Raw genomic sequence first — 15971 nt, 5'->3', positions numbered from 1 at the left:
AAGTCGTTCACCTACTGTGATTTTTTTTTTCATTTTTATATTACTTCCATTCCTTCTTCTCCGAAGGGGTAGGCAGACACCCAAATAGAGAGTCCGCCCTGGGATGTGATGGAACGCGAGTGTTATACCATATCAGGTACAAATTGCCGACTCCGGATTGATACTGAGCAGAAAAAACCAATATCGCTTTGCCCGATTCGAGATTCAAACCCTAGATCTCAGAGTAATTTATTAATTTATTTATTTAATAGTAATCATACTACACACACTGTAAAAGTACGACACCCAGTCAGTCATGTATTACATTACTGAATTACTTTATATTGCTATATTTCTCGTTCTCTTGACTTGATTATTTTTATAATCAATATAATGTTTATACATTTAATCTTAGTAAACTTAGGTAATAATTTAAATACTATAATCAGAAAGTTTATTAAAATTTATTTACGTTTAGAGGGTTGTTAAACTTGAAAAATGAAATTTAACACTAGACAGACCAAGTTGTAAATGAAAGGTAAGTCTACTTTTTATATATGAAAACTGCTACTATAGCTATAGCTTCATTTCTCATAAATCATTTCACAGAAGCAAATACGCGGTTATAAGTTAACAAAAGCCAAATTAGCTAACCACGGTTTTCACTTCTGACAACGTAGTTAACTTTTATGACATCTGTATGGACCTCGATCATAAAATGTCCCCTGATAGGCGCCGGCTTGTCGCGCTATTAAGTATAACGCGGTATCCTATCGCGACGATGCAAACCCCAGCTTGCAGGGTAATCAGCTGCTAGCGGTGGACGAGTTTATTTGGTATGGAATAGATTTAGAAATCACATCTACTTACATTCAGTAGCTCCTAGCCAAGTGATGTCGGTATTTTATTATATTATTCTAGTTGCTAAAAAAATACCGTAGAAATGAACTTCCTAATTTTTTTGAAGTTGGTTAAGCAATGAGGAAATCTTATATTTGTTTTACGGTCACATTAAAATTTTCTTATGTTAGCTAAATAAGAGCTATGTTGCGAGGTTGGCAATTTTTATGGCATGTCATTTCTTTTTATAAGGATCTACTATTTACCTATTTTGATAGTTTAAATGATGAAAATTTGTGTTAAAAATTTTAAGCTTGTTCGTCTGGTAATACTTTGAACTTTGATCATCGGTGTGTAAGTGAGTATCAATTACTAAATTAAAAAACTTTGACATGAAACTAGAGATTAAAATTAAAGGTCATTTGGGAATATTGCTAGTTATATTATGCCTTCTTGGTTATTAAAACATTCAAGCTTATAGCTTTCTCTACAACGAAGGTCCTAAATCGTTTAGAAGATGGTACGGCTGTCCCTTTGCTAGATTTGACAGGAAACTACCATGCCCACGGATTTACGACCATCTTTACCCGGAAGGTTATCCACGAATATAGTAGATCACAATTTTTAATCGAAATTTTAACACGAGTCAGTGTACATTTAACCAAATTCTAAAGTATGCATGAGTTTATAAACATTAGTGTTGAATAATTTAATATGTTTGTTGACAATAAACTGCAATCGGAGTGAGACACGAATCCATCAATTGTCCAAATTGCGCCCGAATCGCGTTTAGTTCCAAATCCGCTTCAAAGCCACGGTGAAAATACGTAGTCTATTTTGTGGAAGGGAAATAAATTGATGCGGGTATTAGTGCCGAGTTAAACGAAATTAAAGAAGTTTGTATTTCCATTTTTATTAGTTTGATTCGGCCATTCATTAGAATTTATTAGGGTCTTTTGATTAAAGGCCTAAACATCTCAACATGGTTTTTTACTAACGTTATGGAAGTTATCATGGCAATTGGGGGCTTAGTTTGAAAAACAAATGATAAATTATTGACAAATTATGTCGCAGTGGTATACGAAATTGAAAAAAAAACAGCATATAAAGGAGAAAGTACTAATTAGAGAGTACAAACAGAAGCACGTCGTTAATTTTCATTATTAAAACGAAAATAATGAACAAGTGACCTAATTTGAAGAGTTTAGTACAATAAAGCGTAGTCAATCCACTTCCAACTTAACGCCTCCACATTAATAATGCAAAACCATCTTCTTATGCCTTCTTTAACATTGTCTGTTTTGCCGGCTAAACTCCTGAAACAACACCGAAAAATGATATTCGCGAAGAGACCGAGCAAGGCTGGTAATAAAGAAAGCTACTTACATTCAAATACTTTTGGCGACGTTTCTCGTCATATTTTGCGACATAAATCCTAATCCGACCCTTTCCGCCTTTTTACTTAGTTAAGAAGCTTGATGTTTGAGTTTATCCCGAGTACTTCATAACTATTGTTTAAACATACCCGAAAGTGATTTTCGTTAATTTTAATGACGTGACGTGCAGCGTTTTGTAATTCGAGTTATCATATACCCTTCGACAGTGTTGGTAATGTATGAGAACTTGAATACATTTTGTGTCGTGTGTCTGGTGCAACAAGTTTACAACTTAAGCAATTAATTTCACCATTGCTTATGGGCGTAGGTTTGCTCTGCCAATGCATCCCAAACGTATTGTTTGTATTACACCTGTTGGAAACATGAATCCTATGAACAAAGCCAACATGACGTTTAATATCTCGATATACGTTGAATTGCTTTTCCAAATGTCATTTCGTACCGACATAAAGCCGAATTATGGCTCAACTCTCTTGTTTCACGTAACAAACGATAAATGGGTCCAATACTCACCGTACATGGGGATAACAAATGATATCGTTTTAACACAATCCGCAAGCGCTCGTTAACAGCTCACATTATTGACCAATATCAGGTATGTGAAAAGGTGCAGTATTGTGTTCAATTACATATCAATGTAACGGTTTACTTTACGTCATAAAATATAAAAAAATAAGTTACTAAAATCAATTTTTGTGAGAGCCAAATTATTATGCTAGGGCAGGGAAGTAATGGAATAGTGATTAATTCAAATTTAGAACAATGTATCCTTTATCGGTAACAGGATAAATTAATGATAATTAGGTGACGAATGCTTACTTTAACATATAGTTTTTTTAATATCACAATATGTCGTTGTAGAATTGATTACAATCTATATTACACGATGATGTTTGGATATCGTACACATGAGCTTTATTTATCATTTTACATCGAATATATGTTAAACAAACAAAATGTGATGTTTTTATTTTTATAAACAACACACATCACGCCTTTATCCCCGAGGGCTTAGGCAGGGGCGCTACCTCAACACAAAGTTTTCGCCATGTGTTTCGCCATGATGTGATAGGGGGTGAACGTATCGCCATAACGAGCTGCGGGTACAAATTCCAGACTCCAGGCTGATACTAAACAGAAAAAAAAAACAATATTACTTCCCGACCCAAGATTCAAATTCTCAGAAGAGTATCGTATCACGTACGCAATACACCTATGCCACGAAGCAGTCATACTCATATTATGATGTGATACCATACCATAAGACAAATATTTCTAAAAAACTATATTATTCAATGTCTACTACTTTGCGAAAGCTTTACAAAAATATACGAATTTCTAAGGTAACTACATTATACAGACTTTATTTCACATACCTTGTTTTACAAACTCAAACAAATATAGTTACTCTTTGAAGAACCGTTGAACACAAAATTCATTGCAAACATTTCGCATTTATTTTCGATCAACCCGTACATACGCTATTTAAATTGATCAAAGTAAACGTAGTATTGATTAGCTTCAGACAGCCTTTAACTAATCACTTGTGCAATGTTGAACAAAACAATAATAAGGTAAATTGTTTACAACATTGTAATAAAGTGTTTTTGTAACATGAAACTTTATTTAAATTAGTTTTCCATTCGAGATTTAATTGGAATTGTTGGCGCGTAGCAAATTAGTTCAGCTATTACTAACGCCTTTTATTTTATTAAATTAATAATTTTAGTTAGATATCTCACATCACGCCACCATACCGTATCACACCGTTTTCATAGGATATTTATAGGAAGAGGGAGCGTGCCTGATTAAGCACAGATGAATCTAACTCCATACAGACGAAGTCACGGGTACAACTAGTTCGCAAATAACATTGAAAGAAGTAATCACATAACGAAGCAGCATTCCATTATCAACAATAAAACTGACGATGCGTTCTCATTTCCATTACATAAAGTGTGAAGCGAACATAAATCTAGTTTAGCTATTGTGTGCAGCGTAACAGTTTGTTTTGTTTATGTGGAGGCAGATTGCGAGGCATGTATCACGACCAGCGGACGCGACCGGCCGAATGGCATTATATTGTTATACCGAATTAAATTAAAGCCATATTCTATATTTTTGGGTGAATCTGAAAATTAAGTCGCATTACAGTGGCTTGGATTTGTTTTTTTGACCTCTCTTAAATGTAAATGTTTAACATTAACTTTTACATTCGGATAAAACGTTACGTTAAGTCTTTGATCAATTAAAATATATCAATTAGCGATGTAGGATTTTTCAGTACTGGGTCTAATTTCATTTGTTTTGTCTAATTTCAATAAAATACACACACACACACACACTTATACTATTTATCCTCAAAGGTGTAGGAAGAGGCTTATTGCATCCACTTTCTGCCGTGTGTAGTCCGTTTCATGATAGAGGGCGAGCCTATCGCAACATCGGGCGTAAATGATCCTAAGTAGAACCCAATATTACTTAGCCCGGCTTGCGGATCGAACAAACACAACCGCACCTCTAAGGCAGTCAATGAAATTATTACTTTTTCCTTTCGTTACCTATTATATTTCCTCTTAAAACAATTCCCTTATTATTCCAAATTTCATGGTAAAAGCCTTCCAAATGTTACAGACTCTTTAAGGATAAGATTCTCCTTAAGCTACAAACTGTGACATGGATAAACTAAACCTTGAATTAATGGTGAAATGTTAATTGAAATTTTTATCTCAGTGAATCTCCGTGAAAGCCCGCCATTACTACGGGGACTTGCAACCAACTGGAGCAATTAAGAGCGTACCGTTTAATCAGACACTCGGGTGCCACTGAAGAAAAATATTCTGAATTGTATTTCCTACGCCAAATGTTGCCCAGTTGTAAAAATACGCTGAAAACAATGACATTGCTTCCATAACTGGCTGTTTTATACATGTTTGGAATTTTATAATTATTAACGTTTGGATTATAGATAATCAGAATAATATAATATACAGAGTTATTTTAACATTGCATTAATAAATGAAAATATATACTACTTATTTTCTTGCAAACAACTACTACACGAAGAGATTTTTTTGGAACAAGAATATCACACTTTAAGTCTGAAATATATTTACACACACGCCATACCCATGTCAAACGACGTGAAGCCGAATAATTGGTTTCATTTAGTAACGCAATGTAAAAATGACTCTGTATAAATTGTAATAAAATAAATCTTTGAGAAATGCAACATTGCCGGCAAAGGTATGAAATACTTTTCAGAATAAATGCCACACATTTTTATGAATCATCGTGATTAATAACCTTTCAGCAGGCGCGGAATACTCGCGTAGTATTCATCAAAATATTTCTCATTGAGATTGCAAAAGTATTTTAATAAAATAATGATAATATATCAGTATACGTGTAAAAGACAATTTGCGTGATGTCATCATCATCGTTATTAGCCACATGAAATCCACGGCGGAACATATACCTAAAAATTTCCAGGCGGACCTGTCAAAACATCGGCTATTCAGCATGTCCCTTTAAATACCAAGAAAGTGTTAAATGAATCCAGTCAAGTTAAACCTGATTATAAAATGCTAAGAATAAACGAAAAAGGCAACAGCACAATATATGCTCTGCAACACGCAACGTGGCAACCATAATGGAATTTTACAAATGTTACTAGTACTTGGATAGTCGAAAAATACACGCTCAGCTTGCAGTTTTATAATGGCCTTGTGCATTTTTTCACACGATATATTTTGCGCTCACGTGCGCCTTACCAGATTGGGATAGACCGTTCAGCATTATATTTTTTAACTAATGATCGTTATATAATTTCTGATCAAATTAACACTAACCTTAATGCGGAAATTAGGATAAACTTAATATAATTTTGGAACGTGAAGATAAACGGTGTTAAAAAACTGAGCGAAAAAAGATTCCTCATATTTTGAAGTCATTAATCATAATTAGACATTTTCCCAACTCTTTAATTTCACTAGGACATTAAAGGAGCAAACTTTGCCTGAAATAATATCACACCATCTTTATTTTAGGTTTCGCCATCAGGAATATAAATTACTGAAATACTATAATTAATTATTCCTATGACAGACGAGGACTGTATCTCTAATTATATAAAGAGCGAGGTAAAGAACAAATTTAAGATACATTTAGTTTTGTTGATTGAAATAAAAGGATGCCAGAAACACGATAAAGAACTTTAGTTACACATTTGTAAAATAGTGATACGCCAACTGTTTCACAGTGCACTGGCTTCCAGCCATAATCACCGGGAACATTCATTCCCTATGCGGAAACGCTATAAAAGCAGCCATTCCAAAGTCAAATAAATAAAATTCTGTAAACAAAGATTTTCTTACATTTATTCGCAAAGAAATCTTACTATCATTTACATTTTTGCATGGGTTAGTAGGATTAACGCAGTACATACATTTTGACGAAACGTCATCAGTTTATGGTTGATGGTCTCTCCAGGAAAAGCATCGATGCTTATACCTAAACCCCTATCTTTTCTTTAAATATCGGCAAAGACTCCATTAATCTAAAGTTTCCTATGTGTTGTTGGGTGTTAATTACTCCAAATCAGTTAATTAAGTTGCTGGCTTGCTCTTCAACTTTGAAAAAACCTCTAAAAATAAATATTTCTTTAGATTATCTATCGCATGGCGAAAGCGTAAAGGTCTCATTGCGACCGTAATGGCCCTATTAGTCACATTTTATAATATTCGGCCGAATGTGATAACGTTAATGCTTTAGACGCATACGATTCCAGAGTGCTTGTGACTGCGATAACAGTTTTTGCACATGACTCCAATTATAATTTCATTTTACTTATTTTATATATATTATACATCGCACCTTTAGAACTAAAGTTACCTAACTCTTAATTTATATATTTCCTGATTTGAATTTGGTGGTTTTTTTTTCAAAAAAACTATGACAAGAAAAAGACAAAATTACAGATTAGAAACAGAGATTCTCACTTTTGACGACCGCCCAATTCACAATCTATATTGTTTTCAAATCTTTTTTATTTGTTTTCCACAAATCATCTTTTTTTAATTAAGTCACCTTAGTTCTAAGTAAGCGAAATATTTAAGTTCAAAAAATATTTCAAACATCACATAAATCCAATTAAATGTTCGTAACAGGAAAACACGACCTGGTACAACGAAGTAATGCATAATTTTCATAATTATCTTTTTAGGTGTGGCTCCCAAAGTCCCTAAGGGAGGCTTATTAATCTCGTTAAAGCGTCAGTCCGTCGGCCGCCTGTCAGCCGCTTACACAAGATAAGCTCTAGTAAGTTGGAAATAAAATGTCACTCGCACTGTCGTACGTTTGCCTACAAATAAACAAGTATATTGTGTTGTGTTTAGACTCGCTACGACAGACTACGAGGGAGTGATCGTAATTCTATTTTTAAATTTGTGTTTTTTTTAAAGTAGGTAGAGCGGAATATAGATAGACTAGCAAATAGGTCAGCTAATAAAAAAGAAATACATACCGCGTCATATTTTAGGACAGGTGTGGACAGAATATGCTTTTTGCTTGTAATTAGGTCACTGACTATATATACAGTTACTAAATGAAATACCAGTTGAATTAAAAGCGCCATAGTGACTACACATGAAACCCTTTATACCTACTATATTAATAAAATTACAGGGATATGTATAGAAGTGTTTTTTATACGTGCATGACAAAATGCCCCACCGCAACTGATAGTAAGTAGAGTAGGATACCTACAGAATGTCGACTAACGGGATATGATTGCCCCTCGGCAGTCGCTACAATTATGCCGGCTTGTTGGAACCCGATATAAACAGGTCGATCCTGGAACGCGACACTGCAGTTTAAAACTGCTGCAGCAGATCAAGTTCATTACATAAACTGTTTTGATTTTTAGTGATTGCAATTGCCATATCGTTATAAAATTCAACACCAACCTGATAATACATGGTAGTGTTATTGTGAAATATTGGCATTACCTCAGTCGAGCCAGCTAATTCTTGTTACAAATATCTTTGTCTATAAGAGTTAGTGTAGCCTTAGCACTCTTAAAATCATTAATTAAATCGAAAATCAATTCTAAAAACATAATCTATATTACAAATTGTCCTTAAAGGGCCCTGGAGGTTACGAAGCACCTCAGTAGTTTGAAATTACACCGCTAATGAATCCAATAATCTATGAAGCCAAGTATTGATTAAATTAATTTAGGAAACCTAAATGGCATTATTAAAACCAGGTGTTTTTGCTTTAATCTTTACGTAAGGTGAGATGAACAGTATGACGCAATAGCGTCAATTCATTAGTTCCATTCATGAGTTTCGGATTCGGATTAACCTGAGATTTCATCAATATGAATTCTGGTAAATAAAATACTCAACATTGACTGACGGACAACGCATAGCTTTTCGACGGATTATTGATCGATTACCGATCCTTGTGGTTTGCCTCACGTCAGGTGTGTATTCCGTCCACACGTAGCGAACCAGAACATCACTGCGACAACACGCTACGCGTGTAAAAATGAGCGCTACGAGTATGTATGTAGTATTAGAGTATGCATGTAGAGAACACAACTGATTCGTTTTTCATGATTCGCTCGACAACTTTAAAAAACACCGCTTGTGATTTAAAAAGCTCTCGCAATTATTGTAGCGCATGTTTTTCCACGCTCAGAGCATGCGAACGTATACGCATTGTGCGCTTAAAACACAAACATAATAATATTATAATTTATGTACAATATTACGTGTCTGAGGTGTAAATAATATTTCAAATATTTTTGAATAAGTCTGCATCGTACTGTGGTTGTAATAATTATTATTTCAGTATCTACAAATGTTTGTATTATCTTTGTTGTGTATAAACATACTTATTAAGTTACAACAAATAGCTGCATTATCGGAAGTTGTTTACCAAATTCAATAAATTAAAACAAACGAGACCGTTTTCCTGGTTACCATTATTGAGTCTTCGATATTGAATTACAAACGCATTAAGGAAAATTTATCCGTAGACTGTTTTGGTCTATATCAAATAAAAGAATATTTAAGAAGAAACTTATACAGATATCTCGCTGTAGAAAATAAAATATCGACAGCAACAACGTGGATATAGTTTCGATATTTATAAGTGTTGTAAATATGGTATATGTTCTTAGTAATTAAATAAAGTTAGTAAAAAGATGTTATTGACATGAGTGTTTATTTCGGACTAAAGAGAAGTAACTATGGCAAACAAAACACAAATAGTTCTAAAAATAGAACATATAAAAAATAATAAGTCACGACGAAGGTTACAATTTCCAACAATAAGATCTGTTGATATTACATATTCAATAATATTTTCTTTTCATATGGGCACAACAAGGAGACACTGTTGCATCTGAAAGTAAGTAGAATAAAGCCCAGATATTTTGTTGAGTCTGACTGAACTTCCCACCAAACTTTAGTACCTTTAGTTTTAGATATTATCTCTTGATTTGTTTAATGACGACATACAAAAGCAGTTATAAATGGCTTTCAGTGTAGTTCCCCGTTCAAAAACAGACCAATTGTGTGTTTTTCGATTAGATAATACTCGCAGCTCTCACCCAAGATTAGTACTTGTGTCCGACGTAGTGACTGACTTGCCCCCATCACATCATCAAGCGAATATAAGTTCGACAAAATGTAGGGGCATTAACTCTGCCTAACCATTCGAGGATAAGGCGTTTTAGACGTGAGTCCAAACATTTCATTGGTGAACTGAACTAAATAAAAAATACGTAAGAAGCATTTCAGATACGATTAAGCAATCACTTTGCTCGTTTAATTAAAACATTTTGTTTACGCGGCCCGGCCTACGGCGACTTTGATAAATGGCTGGGAATTAAAAGATTCTTCTTCCCTGTTGCCCTATTACTTGGCCGATTTGCTCCTTTTGTAACTAAAAAGATATTTGTATCATAATTTTCATTACCTTCGGTATTTTCGGGGTCCGTAATTTTTATTGGACTCCAGAGAAATTTAGCATCCACGTCCAGCGTGTCGTTGTCTTAATAACTCATAATAAGTTATAGGGTCAAAGTTTCCCCTACTATACCAGATTCCGGTACACTATGCCTACGTTGAAGATGCCTATTATTTGCACTGATATTTCGCTGTCAAAGCATCAACACCACTCCTTTTTCTTCAAATCTATAAACGTAATCTAAAGTTATCAGCAAAAGTCGAAAATAAAATGTTTGAAAACTTACCATCCATGTTTAAAACATGACAGAGGCAAATGACGTATCTACGCATTATTATAACAGATAACGTAACTGCCGTATTGACATGACATTCAATGGCATTTCGGTTGTAATTAAACGAGTGCAGCAGGTCAATTAAAGTACTATCTGCAAAACGAATAAGAGATAATATTTGTATGCGGTAAACATTGGATGCTGGTTCATTTATATTCTGCAGGCTTTTCAAACATGTTGTCCATTGTAATGTTTGATAGGGTAACAAATAACAACGCCTAATAATTAATCGTAAATTCTCTTTCTTATTTTTTGTTACATTGTAATTCAGTGTCGATGCTGTCAACAAGTTGCACGAAACAAATGCCGGCAAAATGCTATCAAATATCAATATCTAGTTTTCGTACAATTCCTATAAAGTGGACAGTTACTCTAACTAAGTAATTGCCAAACTATTCATCAGTTGATTAGAAGACAGTTATTTCACCCAGAAACTAAGCTATAAAGTCAATGTGACAACTACACAACCTTTTCATATTTTTATTTCAATGAAATAATGATCATCCAAGAACGCCAAAAATCGAAATATATACGATGAAACAATGTCAAGTTACAAACGAACTTTTAATACAAATTTTAAAATACCGTCAAATCCTCCTTTCACAAATTCTGACTAAAATAATAGCCTTAAGAAGAAACACTTAGTTTCCCAGTTGATTTAAAAAGGTGCGATGAATTCCAACCGTGAGCTTACATAAGAGATTTATCGTTTGAACCAATAAGAACAGTCATTGCGAGCGCATTTCCATACAGAGGAAAGGTTGAGTTAGCAAGCATCGTTGGTCTTTGGGCATCAACGAATTTCGCTGCGATTTCGGATTTTATTTTATTTCCGAAATGTCGTATGATTCCCTTTTTTATTCGATTCTCGACCTAAGGCAGTTCTGTTTTATGTTTCACATACTAAGTACCTAATGCTTTTATTTAAATGTGTTTCTGATTTGTCTTTGTTCTCAAAGTTAAGTATTTATATTCTGTGCGAGAACATAATGAAATCACCTGTACAGTATTCAATGGATTTAGATACCCTGATGCATGTTTCAGGAATTTATTCTTACGTATCGATAACAGTGTGACGTTTCATAGAGAAGAAGTACCTATAGATACATAAAAGTTGAATATTAAAAAAATGTGCTTCAACCGAAAAACGAAAATGAAAATTCATTTGCAATATACATAAATATTATTACCCTGGCCGCTTCGTTCATTGAGTTTTCTAACACCAATGAATATTACCACGGACTTAATATTCAACGTCGTCGTTTTAGGAATTAATTTCACAAACTCAGTCATAAAAATCTTTAGGTATTAGGGTAGTTAACACAAATTAACTTTAATATTTCGTTTTACGATACTATTAATTTTAATATTTTCCTGGTATTGAAGCAGATGTTTGGATTAAATGTCTTTCTTCTTTTTTTTACAAGGATATTTGAATTAGAGGAATATTATTTCTGTGAAAAATAGATTTTGAATTTCATGTATGAAGTATTCAGTGAACATGATTTATTTATTTTATTCTATATAAGCTACACAAAGGCAACGATTACTAATATAAAGCAATTATACGTGCAAAGTAACCTGTGCATAATATACTCGTATATCACAGAAAAAAAATCAGCCACAAAGATTACGTTCCTAGTCTGACTTTACTTCGCACGGATTACCAGTAAAAGACAAAGATCATGACGGTATATAAATAAGGGTTGGTTCCATATAACCAAATTATAAATCTGGGACTAATTATCAACGCTATCGTCTAATTTAATTTGTCAAATGCAAACAATACACTGCACATAAGAACAATAAATTCTAATATCATCACATTTCAGTTCAGGAATCATACACGAATAGGTAGAAGTAATTATAAGTTGCACGTCTCGCAGTGGGAAGTTCTTGCATATTGCTCAGAGTATGATAGTCATGTTTGCGTTTGTTTGTGTTGTTCGTCTACGACTCATAGACAAACGACAAGTATACGAGGGTATAACTAATTTGAATAAATATTACCTCACTGGTAAATTATAGGGGTAATATATAACTACATAATAATACTTTAGGTCTGTCTGTTACATATGGGCTCTTTTTCTTCGAGGCTTTTGTCATAATCTACATAACATTAGAGAATAAGCCTAGGTACTATTTTGTTCTTAAATCTGAATCTATGCGAAATCAACTAATGTAGTCGTTTGAGTTTTTACTCTTTTTACATAATTTTATTTGGTAGGTATTCTAAATTTTTCAATACTAACAATAGATATCTACACAAAGAAACGACCCAACTTTTCAGTAGCATCTGTATGTTCACTAAGAACTATTTTCGGATAACATATTTGTTGATAGTTGTACCGGTGTACCGCCGAAGACCAACTGTATGAAAACGGTCAACAGCAATCATTTTTTCATTGTCACAAACAAGCAATACATCTGTTAAAAGCACCTGTTTCTGCTTTTGTTTCGTTGTACTACGTCATGTTGCAGTACATGCTCTTGATAAATGATATCACTTATTCCCAGTTCTCCCTTCTACATAACGTCCATGTGTCCAAACCGTGATATATTAATCCAATCCTCTGATATTGGAACAATGGTGTAATGCTCATAAGCTATGCGTTGCAGGGTCACCACATGCAAAATTGTGAGATCTCTAATCTTAGTTAAGGTAATTTTGTCTGTCCTTTCCTAATTCCAAACTTATAGATCCAGCTAGTTTAATTCTGGCGTATGGCTAGTTTTACAGAGTTATAATAATATTATAGGAATCAAGATCTATAAATGAAGTGGTTCTTGCGTTAATTATTAAGAGCTAATAAACTTTAATTTCTCAACCGTTCACTACTGCAAAATCAGCCATTATAAAGTTCAAATTAAATCTAGACAAGAACAGGATTTTTGGTAACCCTAGTGGCCTATCAACTGAACTGCACGATCGTTTAGTAAACACAATTAAATCTTTTGTTGTGGGATAGTATCAGATTGAACAACAAACAGCTAGCTGAGTAAGAATAATATCATATGACATGATTATGATTAAAGATTTACATTAAAATTCATCATGAAGCAATAAAATAAACGACGTAAATTAATTTTGAGCTACAACGTTTTCTTCATTTTCTTCCTTTCAGAATAGATTGCTATTCGTGGTAATTTTTTCTGTATAAAGTATCACGACGGATTTTCTGCAAAAAGACATCGTGACTACCTATGCGCAAATCTAAAACTTTGTTTATTTGTGTACCAAGTTCCATGCAAAATTATTCAGGGGTTTATGGGTTAACTTCTAGCAAATATCCAAAGTTACAAAATGGGTATCAACACAAACTAAATCACATTAGTAGGAAGTCACCCGAGAGTAAGAAAGTACCTACTTAATATTTTTGATGATCCGTTATTCGGTGGTAATGACTAGTACTAAACCGAGATTTTTTGAAAGCCTACGTTGGTAATAAATAATCGTATAAAAAACTTTGAAAAAATACAGTCCCTATAATCATATATCATCAACTCTGATGAGACCAGAAATGTCTCAAAGACATGTATATAAAAATAATCTAAACTAAGTAGTCATTTTCTAAGTTTCTTAGTAATACCTATAATGATAATGATGCATTATTTCCATCTACTTATTTCCGGGAATACGAAAGCAAATATGACCAAAAAATGTGTGAAAAATTCGACATATCAAGAGGCAAAATTGCGGTCATAATTTAGGATCCAAAGCACTCATCAGAAAAAAGGTTTTGATGGATAATCCTGTCGGGTCGTCATTTCAACACATTGGCCCCAACTCAGACAAACAAATGACGTTATTTATACTAGAAGTAGCATGGAACATTGACATTGATGAAGTATGTACCTTCAAATAATTAGGACAAAATATTAATCTTATTACTTATAAGTGAAATTAATATAAAAATGTAAGCGTTTTTTCCTTAAAATTACATTGAAAGAAATTACTAAAACTCAAATATCAACAGTCTAAGCTGAGCTGCTTTAAAAGTAATAAAATAAATAAATGTGATGGTCGAAGAAATAAATTAAATATAAGTTATAATTATCTTTCAAAGAAATAATAATATGTTCTTAAATCTAACATCTTCTGTGGCTTAATCAATTCTCGTAAGAATAATGGAGTTGGTCATATATTAGATTTCTAGGGGTCAAAATACCTCCATTCCTTCCATGTTCCTGTGCTTGTAAGCGGCGATAGCCTAGTTGGATGTGGAACGGACTGCCAAGACAAATGTCCGCAGGTTCAAATCCCAAGGGCACACACCTCTGACTTTTTTAAAAATCATGTGTGTATTCTTTGTGAATTTATCGTGCGCTTTAACGGTGAAGGAAAACCTCGTGAGGAAACCTGCACATCTGAGAAGTTCTCTACCTATAGGAATTTCGAAGGTGTGTGATGTCTACCAATCCGCACTAGGCCAGCGTGGTGGACTAAGGCCTAATCCCTCACAATAGTAGAGGAGGCCCGTGTTCAACAGTGGGCAAGTATATAATACAGGGCTGATATTATTATTTATTATTATAAAGCCAGCAATGATATTCATGTTCCTTCTTTTAATGTTTCTATTGTGTATTGCGAACGGTTGACATCAGGTATTGAACCAAATTCTTTTTGAATTTTGCTACCGCCCGGACTTAATGGGGGGCGATTGGACGGTTGTGTTGAGTTTGAAGGCCTTCCAATCCGACGCAACGTTAAGCAGTCCGTAGAGATGGAAAACTTCGAACGACCATCAGACCAGGTCCGGCTTACACTATGTACCTCTACGCACGGCAATACCAACAAAAACTTCGGAGTCTGCGCCGCATTAGGCTTGGCTGCGGGGTATCTCTGAAGGAAAATGTCTAGTTGTCGTCCGCAATCGCTCCGGCGGGGTGCTGCCTGGCGCGATCCGTCCCCTATTGTGAATGGCTAAAAGTCCCCGCGCATTGAAGGATGCCCTTGAGAAGCAGTACCAGGCCTACTAGCTTTGCTTCCGTATGTTCTGAAATCACCACAATGTACGGTAATGTCGTACAACGTAGGTTCAACGGGCTTATATTCCCAGACATTAATTTTTTTTATCTAGACCGCTCCGATTTCCATTTCACTATTTGGCGTTACTTACCTAACGCACATGCTGAATTTTTACGGAGCTCGAATGATAATTTTGGATTTTGCAGATTGGTTTAAATTCATTATACTCATCTCGTTTCATTCAGTTTATATAGAAATCGCTAATATGTGAATATATAAGTAGTTACTTCCCTTTTATAGGAAAAAAAAATAAACGTATAATTTATAAGTTCTTTTTAACATTTCTTTTATGATTTACTTGTTTTAAAATAATTTTCTCCTTTTCATAATTAATTTAGTTTTTCAAAGGTTCAAAGGTTTCAAAGGCTGAATTGAAAAAGGACAAGCATCTGTTTTACCAAAACTGTATGAT

This window comes from Manduca sexta, chromosome 20, assembly GCF_014839805.1.
Source record: "Manduca sexta isolate Smith_Timp_Sample1 chromosome 20, JHU_Msex_v1.0, whole genome shotgun sequence".
NCBI lineage: Eukaryota > Metazoa > Arthropoda > Insecta > Lepidoptera > Sphingidae > Manduca > Manduca sexta.
This window is presented reverse-complemented; position numbering follows the sequence as displayed.